General features: G+C 32.1%; 1 protein-coding gene across 1 annotated transcript in view; it reads left to right on the top strand.

Annotated features, from left to right (window-relative positions):
* Nucleotides 1-3,635: 3,635 nt before the first annotated feature.
* LOC118187991 (uncharacterized) overlaps nucleotides 3,636-15,608 on the top strand; it is a 275,888-nt gene continuing 263,915 nt past the window's right edge. Inside the window, exon 1 of the mRNA XM_085814595.1 lies at nucleotides 3,636-3,877. The gene's annotated coding sequence lies outside the window, so the exon portion shown is untranslated. The remainder of the gene's footprint in view (nucleotides 3,878-15,608) is intronic.

Below are 15,608 nucleotides of genomic sequence, written 5' to 3' on the forward strand. Positions count from 1 at the left end.
ATATATTTTTTCATGGTTTTAGATAGGTGCACTTAATTTACATATGCTCTTAGAATTTAAATGATATTGTAAATTAATTTGCAGCAATAATTAATTTAATTTTTTAAATTTAATTTTTGAAATTTAAATTTCTTAATTAAATTTTAAATTTACATTAGCTTTATACGAATAAAGAATATTTTTTTTTAATTTATATATATATATGAAACTAATCGAAAAGTCAAATAAATAATTAAAGAATTCTCTTGCACCATTGCTGCAAGGAATGAAATTTGAATTTATATTTAAATATCTCTGGGAAAAATCCAATATGCGAATTCAGAAAATCATTCTTAGTGATGCTAAGATTCAGTTCATAGGGAACTATTATGAACTGTTATAAATTATGACTGTTAGCCTACTATTATTATACCTATTTTAACTACTATAATTATATCTAATAGATATGCTATCAATCAAAATGTCGATATACTACTTATACTGTTATATTATGTTACATTATGTGTTATATTATATTATGTACTATTTTGAATATTAACTTTAAAAATAAATTGAAGTGTAGTGGAACTATACTTACATTACTTATAGTAAACATTGGGTGTCCCACTACATTTCCACCTGAACCTGAACCTGATGCTAAGATTATTATTACAAAGCATAGTGCTTCGAAGGTGCTTAAAAGAAATCCCATTGTTTAAAGGTAGATTAACATTATGCTCATATCCTAGCTTAAAGCTGCGAGTCAAAATTAAAGGGGTTGCTCAAAATTAACACAGCTTTAATTAAAACGTAGTTATAGGAAATGTTAATCAATGCTTAATATTATCATCTGAATTAAAGACTTACTGATTATTTGATGTACGGCAAACATTTATTTAGCATTTGTAAAGAAAAGAAAGTTGAATTAAAATGAATTATATTGTTACGTAATGTACAGGCGCGGTAAGATGGCTTCCCCGCAAAGCAGTTTTAGGGTTGCCATAAAACGGCAAAGGAGGGCAAATTTGCCACATTTGGCGAGAAACCGCCCATTTGGCAATGTTTGGCGATAAAATTGGCGATATACCATGAACGGTTGGAGAACCTTCTGGATCGAATTCTTACCGGTTTAGCCCAGAATGTTCCCGAACACAAGCCGAAAGCTATATAAACCCTGCTGGTCCGCAGTCAGTTAGTGTGTGTGTGTGCCTTGTTTAGCGAGCTGATAGTCATTGAGCGAGTGTCTCGAAGTCTAGCGCCGAGTTGGTCGTCGAGTGCATCGAGAGAGTCTTTTAATGCATCGCGAATTAGTGCATCGTCGAGTTTTGTCTTAGACTGTGCTGAGTCAAGAGCTATACTCTTGTGTATCGTCGAGCGCATCACGTGGAGAGTCTCGAGAGTACGTGGAGTTCCGAGAACGACCAAACAGAGTCGGAAGCTGTACTCTGGTGCTTTGCGGTGAAGCTGTCTCCACCGTTATGGCCTGACAGTGGGAAAGCTGTGTCACTGATTGTTCCAACGTGTTTATAGTAGATCTCCGACGGCTGTAAAAAGTGTTATTGAAGTTGTCCTGATTAACATTGGGTAAATAAAGTGTGTTTCGATACTTCTTCAAGTGTCGTCGTTATTCACTCCAAATCCACAAACCCCGTACGAACGCGAACGAAGAAAATAACGCAACAACTGGTGTCAGAAGAGAAAAAAACGTAACAATATTTTCGTTTTTTCGACTGCAAAATCATCTTAAGATGCTATCAGATTTCATCTTTAAATTATTTCAATACAAAATTATTAAATTATTTTAAATTATTTCAATTTAAGAACAAGGGGGCCATTATTCTTAACCAGAATTCAACAATGCAAATCCTATTTTGGTTTCAAATGGCTTTTATTAGTTACGTTAATGATGTTGATCTTTGCAGAAACTATAAGCAAAAATAGTTATAAATACTTTATTATTGGTGTATATGTACTATATTATTAAAAAAACTAATTTTTTAATTACCTCAGTTTTTGTACTGATAAACAATAAAGTATTGGAATAGGAAAGAAAAAAAGGAATTAAATTAATTATTTGCTGATATTTGGGGAATTTCATCAGGCAATATACATAAAAAGTATCTGTAATTGTTTTTAAACCACCTACTTTCCGCTCCATTCAAGTTTTTATTCCTTATAGATGTTGATACTGAACGAAACCTAAAAACAACTTTCTTTTATAATATAGCTTCCCTTATAACTTCTAACAGCTCCATTTACTTTCCCGTTCGTAATTAACGTCATTCTCGACTTCTTGACCGCATCTGCGACGGCACCATAATGACATCCCCCGAGGAGACTGTTGTGGGAGCAGGGCCGCACTCTCCGATTTTGCGCGAACAGGAAGAATTTGGGAAAACGCGGAAACAGGAATGGTGGAAATAGAACTAATCCATAGAAAAAGACCACAAAGTAAGATACATAACAATATTCTATTCCTCAAAGCTGGATAGCTATATTGGATTAATAATTTATCAATATATTACTGAATTTGTAATTATCGGTATATTGGATTTTGTTCATGTAAATTATCAAAAACATGTTTTTGAGAGTAATATTTATAAAATATGCTTGAAAAGTTAAAGAATACTTCCTACCTCAAAATAAAGGACACGTTTAAACCATTTTACAAAGATACTGAATCACATTATAAAGCTATCGGGTTTAAAATTTAAGTTAAACACTTTTCTTGCTTTTAACAATAAGTTGTATTCAATACAAAGCTTAAATAATAACAAAAAATTCATTGCGGTTTTTAGTAATAGGGAATATTTAATGATAAAAACTGGTAATACTGCATGAGCAATTTAGTAATGAAAATTAGGTGTAATTTTTCATGCAAAAGTATTTACTGTAGATAACGAACTGGAACGATGTATGTGAACTTAGAACAGAAACTTTTGATCCAAAGATAAATTTTTATATGCTTTAGCTGTAATTTGGTGCAAGTATTATAGTTTGACTAATTTTCTTTAATGATTAAAAAAGTGTGGAATTTTTGCGACGTAACTTGATGCAAATTATTTGAAACAATTTTTTTTTTTCATGCTTCCTCCAAGCAAACTGTGCTTAACACAATCGCCCTTCTCTCACACGCACTCGGTAAGACAGTAACATTCCCAAAGTGTTAATCTATTTGCACTCCATCCACCCTTCAAGGCATTTCTCAAATGGACATTTTCAGATCCGAAAAAAAATGGAGGCGTTCCGAGCGACAAGCATCTTCTCTCGGGCTGCGTGGACAAAATGGCTAAAATGTTCTCTCGATGACTTTTATGGCTTCAAAAACAACTTTTAATCTCGTGTTTTCACACTAAATGTGCTTCCAAAAATCTTCTTTTTTCCCTTGTTACTACGTGTCTACTTCTGCTGCCTCATTTACAGGAATGTACACAAAGAAGGTTTGTGTGCGCAAAGTATTTGACCTTTACTTCGTCCGTACCGCCCTCGCTTTTCTTCATTTTTTAGGGGGTCGAACATTCCACGCTTTCGAGACCCCTCACCCCTCAGTATAGCAGTCTGGCCTCATCGATCGATTATGCGCACGCATCTTCGCCAGCTGGAAAATCAGCTTCCACGCATCTCCGTCACAGTCGCGTCGTGTTTGGGGGGATGAGGGAAAGAAATATTACGTGAAAGGTTTTGTACATTCAGCCGTCAGTTGGCGGGGCGCGGACGACGGCCGTAAGTCCGATTTTCGAGTCCTTTTTCTCTCTTTCACTTCCTCCTTTTCCTTGACTTCAGCCGGTGGTTTCTCTGCCGCTTGCTCTCCTTTGATAAGTAGCACTGCATCTGCACCAATCACTACCGGCGCCCCATCCGCAGAGTTGTTACGTAACATTTGGAAAGAACTCACAAGGTACGGCATCTTTTATCAAAATACAGTCTTTTCTTTCTTATTTTATGCTTAGTAGAATCATTCTTCCATTAAATTTACTGAGTTCTTGGAAAGTAATTAAAAATTCATTAAAAAAGAACCCCCCTTTTTTAACTCTCTTTCTGCTTTAGCATTTTGAACGTGCACAAAAAGAATTAATTTTTTCCCTGGTTTTTGATTTTTTTTTAATGCTTTAAGCGGAAAAGTATAAAAATATTAATCATGAACATCGGTTTATTGAATTTCATTCATGATTATCATAAATGCATGAAAAATGAAGATTTTAAAATTAATTACTTACCATGATGCTATAATTTATTGTTGCAAACTCTCGAATTCGATTAAAAAAGTAATAAACTTTTTGCTTCAACATTTCGCAGTAGGTATGAGTTAAAATTACATGGATATAATCACTAACTTTTAATTTCTGTGAACAAATCGTCTTCAGTATAATAATTTCTTTTCCATTAATAAATATAATTAACCTTAAAAAGTATTTTTATGACTAGACTAAATAGAACGTAGACTGTAATTTAAAATACCAAGTAATGTTTCCGTAATTCTTTAAATAAGTTTCGTTTAGTAATTCTTTAAATAGGTTTTAGAGCTCATTTTTTTAAAACAAATTTTAACTGCAATTTATGTGCAGATTTTTCAATAAAATAATGTAAAATTGTTTTAAAAATTGGACAATAATATGTATAAAAGAGAAAGGCATGAATCCTGCGTTTCATTCAAACACATGAAGAGGAATTAAAATATAACTCCCCCTGTTGGTGTTAAAAATTTCTTTATCTTTAAAGCACTGTAGTTTCACAAAATCATTAAATTATTTTGGGGTTATGCTTATTTTTAGATTTATAATATTTTTAACACTATACAGTGTAATTCGATCAAAGTTATTAAATTAAAAAATAAAAGCTTGTGAATATAGTTGAAAATTATTTTGACACGTTTCCTAATTTGTAATTTTTACGTCATTGTTGTTCGTTTTATTTCTATGATAAAATTACTCAATGTTATTTATTAAATATCCTTTTCTTTTTTATCTGAAAAAAATACGTCGTCTTTCGCCATCAATAACATCGCAGACGATATGTGATCTGGCTTTGTGCCATTTACTACTAGTAGCGTTTATACTCTAGCTTTTGATTTGTATATAATTAATTCAAAATGTCAAATGGATTCATTCATCTTTACATTCTTTTCTAAAAATCGGGATCGGGAAGTAAAATGCACTATTGTGCATAAAATCTGGTAATTAATTGCTGGAAGTAAGTATAATGCATTGAGTTATATGTTACTGTTAAATTTAATTAAGATTTTAATTAGTTCAAGATATGTACAAATACTGAATTTAAATAATTCAGAATAAAGATAGCATAAATTTTTTAAAAAATGCGAACTAATAAGAACTAGAATATCTGAACAACTGAAACATCAGCATTTTTAATAATTTTAATTCTGTAGATGAAATATATTCTGTGACGTTTTATTAGAATGTTTACTAACATTGTAATTAAACTTGAAAAGTATTTATATAAATAGATTTGGAATAATTTTGGAAAAATTGAATTTATAACGTAAGAAACACTTTCTATTTGAAACATTTTTGCTACAGTGTCTCAAAAAAGTGATGGAACACTTGTGCTTTACAAAAGGAAACTGTAGTAAAATAAATTTAAAAAACAGTAAAAATTTTTTGTTGGTGTGTTTCATACTTAAATTTAGTAACAATTATTACATAACATACATTTTCTCAAAATATTAAAATATTAATTTAATAAAAATGCAATTGTTTAGAACGGAGCAAAAAATGGTACACATATAAGTGATGGGACACTTACTTTTCCATCAAATATTTATCCAAAAATTTTACTTTTTAAAAGGTTTTAATATTTTGTTGGATTTCCTTTTCCTTTTAAAACATGATTTAATCTTCTTGAGATGGATTCGACTAATTTTTTTGTGATTTCTGGAGTGATTTTACCCCATTCTTCTTGAAGCACCGATTTTAATTGTTGTTTTGAAGAAATGGTGTGTTTGCGAATTCTTGATTCCAATTCTTGCCAAATATTCTCTATGGGATTTAAGTCTGGAGATTGTGGTGGTGTTTTTATTATTTCAGGACAGTTATACAGCAGCCAGAGTCTAACTTTCAAAGCAGTGTGCTTAGGGTTATTGTTCTGGTAGAATTTAAAATTGTTATGAAGGTTCAATTTTCGTGCTGAAGATTTCAAATTTTGATTTAAAATGTCAATATACTTGTACTGATCCATTATACTGTCAATAAAAACAAGATTACCAACTCCAGCGGACGACATACACCCCCATACCATAACTCCTCCTCCACCATGTTTTACTGTTGGCACCAAGTTCTCTTTGCGAAATTCTTCCCTGGGTTTTCTCCATACCAAGATTCTACCGTCAGAACCAAATATATTAAATTTACTCTCATCAGCAAATATAACTTCCAGTAATCAGAATTCTTATTTATGTTGGATTTTGCGAAAGCCAGTCTGAGTTTTCTATTCTTTTCACTTACGAAGAATTTTTTCCTGGCTGCTCTACCGTGATATCCAGCAGATCGAATTACTTTTCTAATAGTCTCAGGATTAACAATTACTTCATATAATGTTTGTAAATCAGCAGCAATTTTAGGAGCACTCATTCTTGGATTTTTTTTTAATATTTCGAACGATAATTCGCTTTATTCCATCGGATAGTTTTGATGGTCGGCCAGGTCTTCTTTTATCCTGGATCATATGATTCTTTTTATTAATATTATATGATTCTTTTTATCGTTTAATGATATTGAAAACTGTTCAAGGACTCAAATTAACTATTTCAGCTGTTTCTCTAATAGATTTTCCACGTTCAACATGCAAATTAATAACTAATTTTCGAATTTCAGGCAAAGTTTCTTTTCGTTTAGCATTCATAGCTGCACAGAGCTAAAAAACACAAAAATTGCAAAACAAACCGGAGAGAAATACTGCAGACGATTTTATAAATTATTGGCAATTGCTTTTGAGTAAAAATAAATAACCCAAAAGATATTTTTATTGCTTACTTCAGACGATTTTTGTTGCATAGTACGTAGTGTGCCATCACTTATGTGAGCCATTTTTTGCTCCGTTCTGTGTTACCTTTATTTATTAAATACCATGTATTTTGCACTGAAACCATAAAATTCAGTTCAGTAACAATGTCGCAAAATAATTTTCAAATGAGCATATCTTCAGAATTTTGTATACACAGTTCGACGCCTGCTGGAGATAAAAAGGTCCCCCCTCCGTAGAGTGTTGGAATTGCACGCTTTTAAATCGTTGAGTTCATTACTCAAAAATTCATTAAATTTTAAAAGTATATGAAATCGATAATAAAACAAATTCCAAATTTCAAATTTGGTATTCCACATGCCCATATTCCCATATTGTAGGAGGAATACGTCATTCAAAATTCGATGGCTCTATGTGGCGTTCTTTTATCACAATGTGAGAAATATGCATACATTTATGCAAATTTTCCATTATTTAATTTCTTCAAATGTAATACATTTGGTGGCAACAGTTTGAAAAATGAAACACACATTTATAGTGATTCAACGCAAAATCGCAAAACGACGAAGTAAAAAGGAAGTATTGTAATCGCGAAAAGTTTAAGGCAGCATTTTTCAACGAATATATCCATTTTGACCGCTATCGAATGCAATTTAACGATGTTTTTGCGTGATATCTGTACGTAAGGACAGAATAAAAGACTCTTTTGCACCAAAAATTTATAAAGCTGCTTTAAAATGAGTTCTGAAAAGAATTTTTCGTGGCGTCTGTACGAACGTATGTACGTACGTACGTATCTCGCATAACTCGAAAATGAGTAGCCTCAGATCGTTGAAATTTTGTATATAGGACTGCTATAACATGTAGATGTGCACCTCGTATTTTGGTTGCAATCGGCCGCACCAAACGTATATAAATTTATTTATATATATATATACGCTCTGCTACCAGGCTCGGTGATCTCAGTTCCTTTACTCTGATATGTTTGTAAATAGTACATTTTTTGCTTTAAAAATGATTGAATTATGTTGTTTTTATCTTCCGGCTAAGGTTTTTATGCCTTTAGTAAATCTGTATGCAATATTTTTAGAATTATCGACAATTTTAAAGTTGTTTAAGTGCCGCTAAGCCTAATAATGTTTTTGATGGCGGCCATTGCTTGCTTACATTTGAAACAGCAGAATAGTGGATTTGTTGCCAATCTCTAGAGAAACTTAGCTTCGCAACAACAAAAATAACGCCTTCATTTATTATTGCGAATTAAATCATGCTTAATCCTTTCTGGAATTTTTTCGAGAAAATAAGTGTTTTAAGATTTACTTCGTAATTTCTAATACAGATATTTTGAATTTTTATGTATTTATGTCTTGTCGCGAAGTGAGAACTGAATTAATTGAATGAGAAGTACTCAATTGTCTGTGAAAAACTGTTTCTTTTTTGTTTTGCTTGCTTAATTTCTTTTATACATCGTTCTAGCTTTATTATAGTATTTGAATAGAACATGTGGCAACGATTAGATAATTCTTTAAACGATATAAATTTTGTGCATTCTGAGTTATAATATGAACGAAATATAATAATGTTAAGTGAACCTAGCGCCAGAGTGTCGCTGTGGCAAACAAATCGAGTGAATTTTAAAGAATGCATTTATTCTATTGTGGTTTATGCGCTATCGGCGAAGTAGATTTAATTCAATCCAATAAGTTTAAATGAAATGCAAGAAAAAATGCGCATAATTTAATATTCCGTACAAGGAAGTCATGTGGTGTACACATCAGATATTTTTTTTTTTTTTTTTTTTTTTAAGTCCAAAGGATTTTTTTTTTTTTTTTTAGTCCAAAGCTTTTATATTATTTTTAGTCCAAAGGGACAAAGACCCTTTAGACTAAAAATAATATAAAAGCATATTTTTTTTCCAACAGAACTAAGCAAGGATGTTTTTTTAGTATTATCTTAATTATGCAATACATTTGAAATGAAAAAGACCAACGGAATTTATTTATATGTGCTCTAAAACAGTAAGCCTATTAAGAAATGTGTAATTGTTTTGTCATTAATATTTGCAGATTATTTAAGCATTTACAAACATTTTAAGAAAGTCCACATACATTCGTTTTTATCTGTTGAATTCCATTTTGATATTATTTATATTAACAACAATACATAAATAATAAATAACTAGTAAACTTTATTTTACTTGTCTTTATGAAGAGCAATCTGCCTCTCGGATAATTGGAAACTCTGATAACTAAAATCCGGATAATTAGAATTCCGAATAACATGAGACCACATAATTGGAATTCTACTCCTTCTGCATCCTATTGCGAGCATTTTCGACTCTCTCCAGTATATAAGCGAGCGCCATTTGCATTTCTTGGGCAAACTTATTGTTGAACATAATTAATAGCGCACATTAAACAGGAAAAACATACATGATCTTGGAAAAAAATGGAAGAATAATAAAAATTATTTAAGTCTGAGATAAAGTAACGCAAATAATACAGGCAAAAAATTCACCGCAAACTTAAAAGAAATTTATCTGATATTAAAAGGTATTTTTCTAATTGAATTAACTGTCATACTGACACTTAATTCTGTATATCACCGGCTCATATAACTTGATAAAGAAGGATGATATTCCTGTTCCCAAACAGTAAAGTCTGCCTGATAGACAAATCTGTACTTTGATTTTGCGATATTCTCCATAAAACATAATGATTTGCTTAAGTAAGCGGGACTGAAAATCCATTTTGTATTGAATGTTGAACACTTTTAAGGAAGGAAACTTAGAATTAGGCAAAGAAGCAACTCTAATTTGGCGTAGATTATGAATAAAACATTATTGATTTCGAGGACGTAGATGCCCGATCTTATGGTCTACAGTTAATTTTTTGCAAACCTTTTTTTTTTCCCGTGAAGAAGAGAGATGTAGTATTCGTAGTATTATCGCCTTCGAAATCAATAGAGTTTCATTCAAAATCTACCCCCAAATCGATGTAGTTTTTTTGCCTAATTTTAAGTAATATGCATTTTTCTGTTTTTATTTGAAGTAAATTCCTTTTCGACAGCCATATTCAGGAAGAACAGTCTAGAACAATACCATTCTGAAAAATCTAAAAATTTATAACTTCATGTCCTAGTTTTAATTTTTTTCTTTTTAATTTTGATGAAACTGTTTCTTTGAGATATATATATAGATGGTAAACAAATGAAACTGAAATATATGAGCATTGGATGTATGATCGAAATTAGTAAATTGCTATTAGAAAACGGAAAGTTAGAGCAAATGACGAGAAATCATAGTCTCTTATCCTTTTCTTCATATCTCCAAAAAGAATGAATAATTAAGTGTAATAACTTAAGCCTTTTATAACAACCTAGGACCCTAAGCACTTAAGACTTCAGCCTCATAGATGAACCGTAGAGGAGACGATTATAAAAACTAGTTTTGGTTGCAGATGAATTTACACAGCTTATCATTACAAACACGTATTCATCTTTCTCGTCAGCTCCGAAAAGAAGGAAAGTAAGGAAGGAAAAATTTAAAGAATTCAGTTTATCAGTGATATCTGTGAGCAGAAGAAAATCGACAAAGCAAAAGTCACAATATTTCTTCTTTTTCTTTTCTTCTGTTTTTTCTTTTTTTAAAGAACTATTGACGCTGCCATTATAATTAGTATATACATGTGTGGAATAATTTAATTCACTAATGTGAAGAAATGCACAGGCATGACAAAAAAACACTTTTTTTAATGTGATTTATATCGACATAAAAAATCATTTTACGAATAACATTATAACCAGTTTATCTAGTAAAGAATTAGCACTCTTTTTTCAGAAGGAAAATGATATAGCTACTATCTCATTTTAAGTCAACGCTGGGAATAATTATTAGATTATCGTTCCTGTGTCGCTGATGTAATTTCCTATAAACAGCACAACACAGCCGAAATATTGATTAAAAAAGGAAGCAGGTTTATAGCTTTGTATAGGGTTTCAAGTCTAAATATCACTTACATTTTCAAAAGTGAAAGAGAAGTTCAGATAGTTTCCAGAGAATGTTTGAAAGCGTATACGTAGGTATTGCAAAATTACACAAAATGGATAACTGTTGAATGAAAAGAAGAAAAGAAGATTAACTTTTAATCTGTAAACGCACTTTTCAATAAACTTTTAATATGCCTATATAGATTTACGTATAATATATATGTAAAATAAAAAATATATAAATATAAATTATTGTTCTTATTAGCAATAGCCTCTTTATGCGCAATTTTAAATAGCTTATATCCTCTCTCTGTTCAAAAAATAGTAATCTTTTTTGCACTGCATCTTTTCGAGACCAATCCATGTCATATGTTTTATTTCTTATTGGCTTCTGACATAACACTGATGATGTAAATGGAACTAAAACTCGAACAGCTAATAATAATTTCACAGCAGTATGCCGTAGTAGTGCAAATTTGTGGGCAAGTTTGCGGCTGTTAAATGACAGTCTTAAGTGATTGAAGTAATTGTTTTAATTGAAAAAAGTTTAATATTTAATGTATAATAAACTCAGGGTTAAACAATAGCGTGAACAAAACCACAAGGGCATTTTCGTGGTTATAGCCCACGTGTTATGTAAATATGAGAAAGGCTCTTTAAAACATTCGTTTCATCGGCAAAGAGCCTTTGTGTACTTTGCCTGAACTAAAACCAACCAGCCTATCAACCTGACAGGTTCTGAAAATGCCTTTTATTTTTTATTGTCTGTTACTCGTTCTAATGAGTGTCTTTAAAGTTAGTTATTCAAATTTGAATGAGATTTAAACTTTCTATAATTGCGAAACCATCACTGAATCTCCCTTCCTTTCAGGATAGATCACTTTCTTCAATATGAATTTCCTCCATGCACGGGGGGGGGGAATGACAGTAGGCTCTCTCGTTTAGTTTAAAGACCCTCTGGTATTTAACGCATAGGATTGCTAAGGAAAGTATAAGGATGTTATAGAACAAGTAAAACAAACGAGAGATTTTACACTCATATATGTTATTTTATTTTATTCTTTATTTATTACATTTATTCATTCAAAATGACCCTATGTAAAATTGGTCGATGATATCAGAAATAAGATACATAATTTCAGATATATGCAGTTATATATATTCCTAGTAAGTAATAATAAAATAAATAAAATATAGAAAACACGCCCGAACACACTGACTGTCTACCAGACGACCTTGCCGACTCGTGATATTGCTGTTGAATTGAATTTTATGGTTTAAGTGCGAAGAACACGATATTTAATAATTAAAGGTAACCCACAAAACGTTAAAGAAAAGCCCCTTTGGGCGTAATATAAAATCTGAAAGCTTTTAGATTTTTTTTATTTATCTTTTTTGTAAAAAATTAAATCAATAATGTGTAATAAATAGAGACCCGTGAGTATATATTGTAGGCAAAAACATCACACATCAATCGCACTCTTTTGGCCACAGGTTTTCGATTTATTTGGTAATAAAGTTATCCATCTTCATTCATATTTAAAGTTGCTTAAGAGCACTTTTAGGACTTAAAATACTCGAAATAAAATGCGAAATTTTGCTTATTAATTGCTACATCCGAAAAGCGAGCCTAGACGTAAGTCATAACCGTATCAGTTCCCTTTTCCGGCAATCAATCAAAGGTAATTGCTAGATTGCTTGGTATAACATTATCTATAGTTGGACTATCGTTTTTAGATTGATATTATTAACTTATATTAGTTAGTAGTATAAATTACTTTTGCTTTCTAAATGTAGAATATTTCGATAAAGCTCAAGGTTTCCTTGTAAGCTTGAACCTTGTAAGCTTGAAATGGTGAAAAGCGAAGAAGTTTATATTCATTTATAAATTGGGAAAATCTTGAAGTTTTTCCAGTCTTATAATATAAAGAAGTAAACCATATCAAATAACGTGTAACTCTGTTATGATATGGAGCTCACTTTGTAAAGTAATTAAGCAATTATCGAAACATGAAACTCAAAAAATGAGCTGTGCCTTTCTGGAATCGGAAGTCCTAGCAATCGGAAATCCCGAACGGCGGACTTCCGACTGTTAGCCGGACGTGCTGCCCAATCACACTACGAAGGCATGCGGTAACGTTGGAAATACCCTACATTTTCTTCCACTCAAAGGGCAACTGTCGAGGAGGGGATCCAATCGCCTGATCCAGGTGATCATGAATTACTATCGACACATTTTAGCTCAGGCACCACTCAGAGTCTTTTAGAAATTTTTGAAGCCAGATACCGTAAGAAATCCGCTATACCCTCGCCAGGATCCGAACTTGGGATCTCCCGATTGTTACCAATTACACAAGAAAGGCATGCAGCAAGGAGGGAGTAAATGCGTGACGGCTTCCTATGAAACAAGATCTGAACCTGTCTTAAACCTGTCGCCCTTTGCTGGTGTCTTAAACCTGTCGCCCTTTGCCCTTTGCTCCTCGCATTTGCGACTTGCGAGACCCATCTCTGAAACTCTACATAAATCTAATGCAAAACTTACATGTATACCAGCAAAAATAATGGAATAAATATACAGCCTATATAAAATAGAGGCAATGTTTTGTACACTGTATTTTCACCTTTAGAATCAGGAAAACAACGGTCATCGAAGTTGAAAATGATTTACTAGTCATCGAAGTTGGGATAATGACAGGGATATTGGAAGGAATTAAACGGTTAATTTAGTAATATCTCCGTCCTAGCTTCTATTCATCTGGGCAAGTTATTCTTAATGTCTGTAACAGTTATGCCTGTCTTCTATTTGTTGAAAGTCGAGGTTTGTTATCTGCAGTGACTGGTGTGAAATGTTTGAAGTGGTACAATACTCGTATTAACTATTACTGGACATTGGGAAATTTTTCAAAAATGTGCTAAATTTGCAAATCCTTTCAAAACTGAATTAAAGTAAATGCAGAATTCCGCTTTCCTTCTTCGTGAAAGCGGATATCATTTTCAGAATTTATTATGGAAGCCGTAACGGCTTCCATAAAAACGCAATGCTGCAATGCAGTGTGTAATATTTATATTGATTTTTTTTCTTTTATTCATGGCAACTAAGTAAATTCAAAACTATTTATTTCCATCTTTAATTCATTAACAGCTAATACTTAATATGTTCTTCAGCTTCCATATATTTGTAAGATTTCATCATTTTTCTTGCAAATTCATAATGCAGCTAGATGGTAAATTTAACACGTGACTCTTTTCATTATGACCTTGCGTTTCTATGAAAGAATCAGGTTCAATATCCTTACGCCAAACAGTGTTACTGGTTTCCCTGGTGAATAAATATTGCTTTTTATGCTTGTCAGAGTGATCATATGTTGAAAGGTATATTTCGTCGTATATTCTTTTGTTATTTCTGAAAATTATGCTGGTTTTTTCTGACAATAGAAATTTGTTGGGATCTTTATAAGACTCTTATGATCCACTGTGGTGTACTTTAATTAGTATAATTTGTAACCATGTGGAATTTTATGCAAAAAAGTTCATCTTACGATTTCAGCACTCTTGAAATGATAATCATTCCCCCGCATCAAATGAACATCCATTATAACCCTGAAATGAGGTACGGAGATTGTCGTTCCGTACCTAATTTCATAATGCGTTCTTATAATTATGTCGTAAAATAGGACATTAGAAACCTCAAGGTTGACGCAGATATATCTGATGCGGTTATTACCAAACCTATAATTTATATATTACAATAATTAATGTTCATATTTTATGTGCATACAATTTCTTGTAGTTGTTCAATTCTCGAAACAGGATTTTGCGTCGGTTCAGTATAAATGGTGAATCAGGTTTCAAATTGTTACCTCCAAGTATTATTTATAAAGATATTTAATAATTAAGAATCTGCAAGTATGTATATTCCTCGTTTTCTGAAAAACGATAGCACACAGAGCCATCAAATTTTGAGTAAAGTAGTCCTCCTGGAGGCCCGAATTCTGAATTTTAAACTTTCATATTCTTTAAAACTTTGATGAACTTTTTGATTAATAAACTCAACGATTTGAAAGCAAGCAGTGGCAATACTGTTCGAAATAAAACATTTTTGCCTCCAGCGTACGAAACTGTCTATTCGAAACTCTAAAGATGCACAGTCTTTAGATATTTTGTGATTTTGCAGCTGAATTGAATTTTATCTGGCGTTAGTGAGAAGAACGTGATATTTAATAAATAAAGTTAACACACAAAAGGTTAATAATACAAAAGGCAAAAAAAATTCTAAGCGATCTTACTAAGAAAACTGAACATTGATATGATGAACTGGGAAGAGACTGAAAAAATTAGAAAAATGTATGGCAATACTTAATACTGCCGGAATTCTAAATATGTTATGTTACGAAATGTACAGGCGCGGTGAGATGGCTTCCCAGCAAAGCAGTTTCAGGGTTGTCATAAAATGGCAAAGGAAGGCAGGGTTGCCACATTTGGCGAGAAATCGCGCATTTGGCAACAAAACTGGGATATATATACCATGGACGGTTGGAGAACCTTCTGGAACGAATTCTTACCGGTTTAGCTGCAAATGTCTCGAACACAAGCCGAATGCTTTATAAACCCTGCTGGTCCGCAGTATCGAGAGTGTGCCTCGTCGAGAGGGCGAGTGAGAGTGC

Source organism: Stegodyphus dumicola, chromosome 4 (genome assembly GCF_044657685.1).
Source record: "Stegodyphus dumicola isolate Sdum_Otavi_A_Nest chromosome 4, ASM4465768v1".
NCBI classification, from domain to species: domain Eukaryota; kingdom Metazoa; phylum Arthropoda; class Arachnida; order Araneae; family Eresidae; genus Stegodyphus; species Stegodyphus dumicola.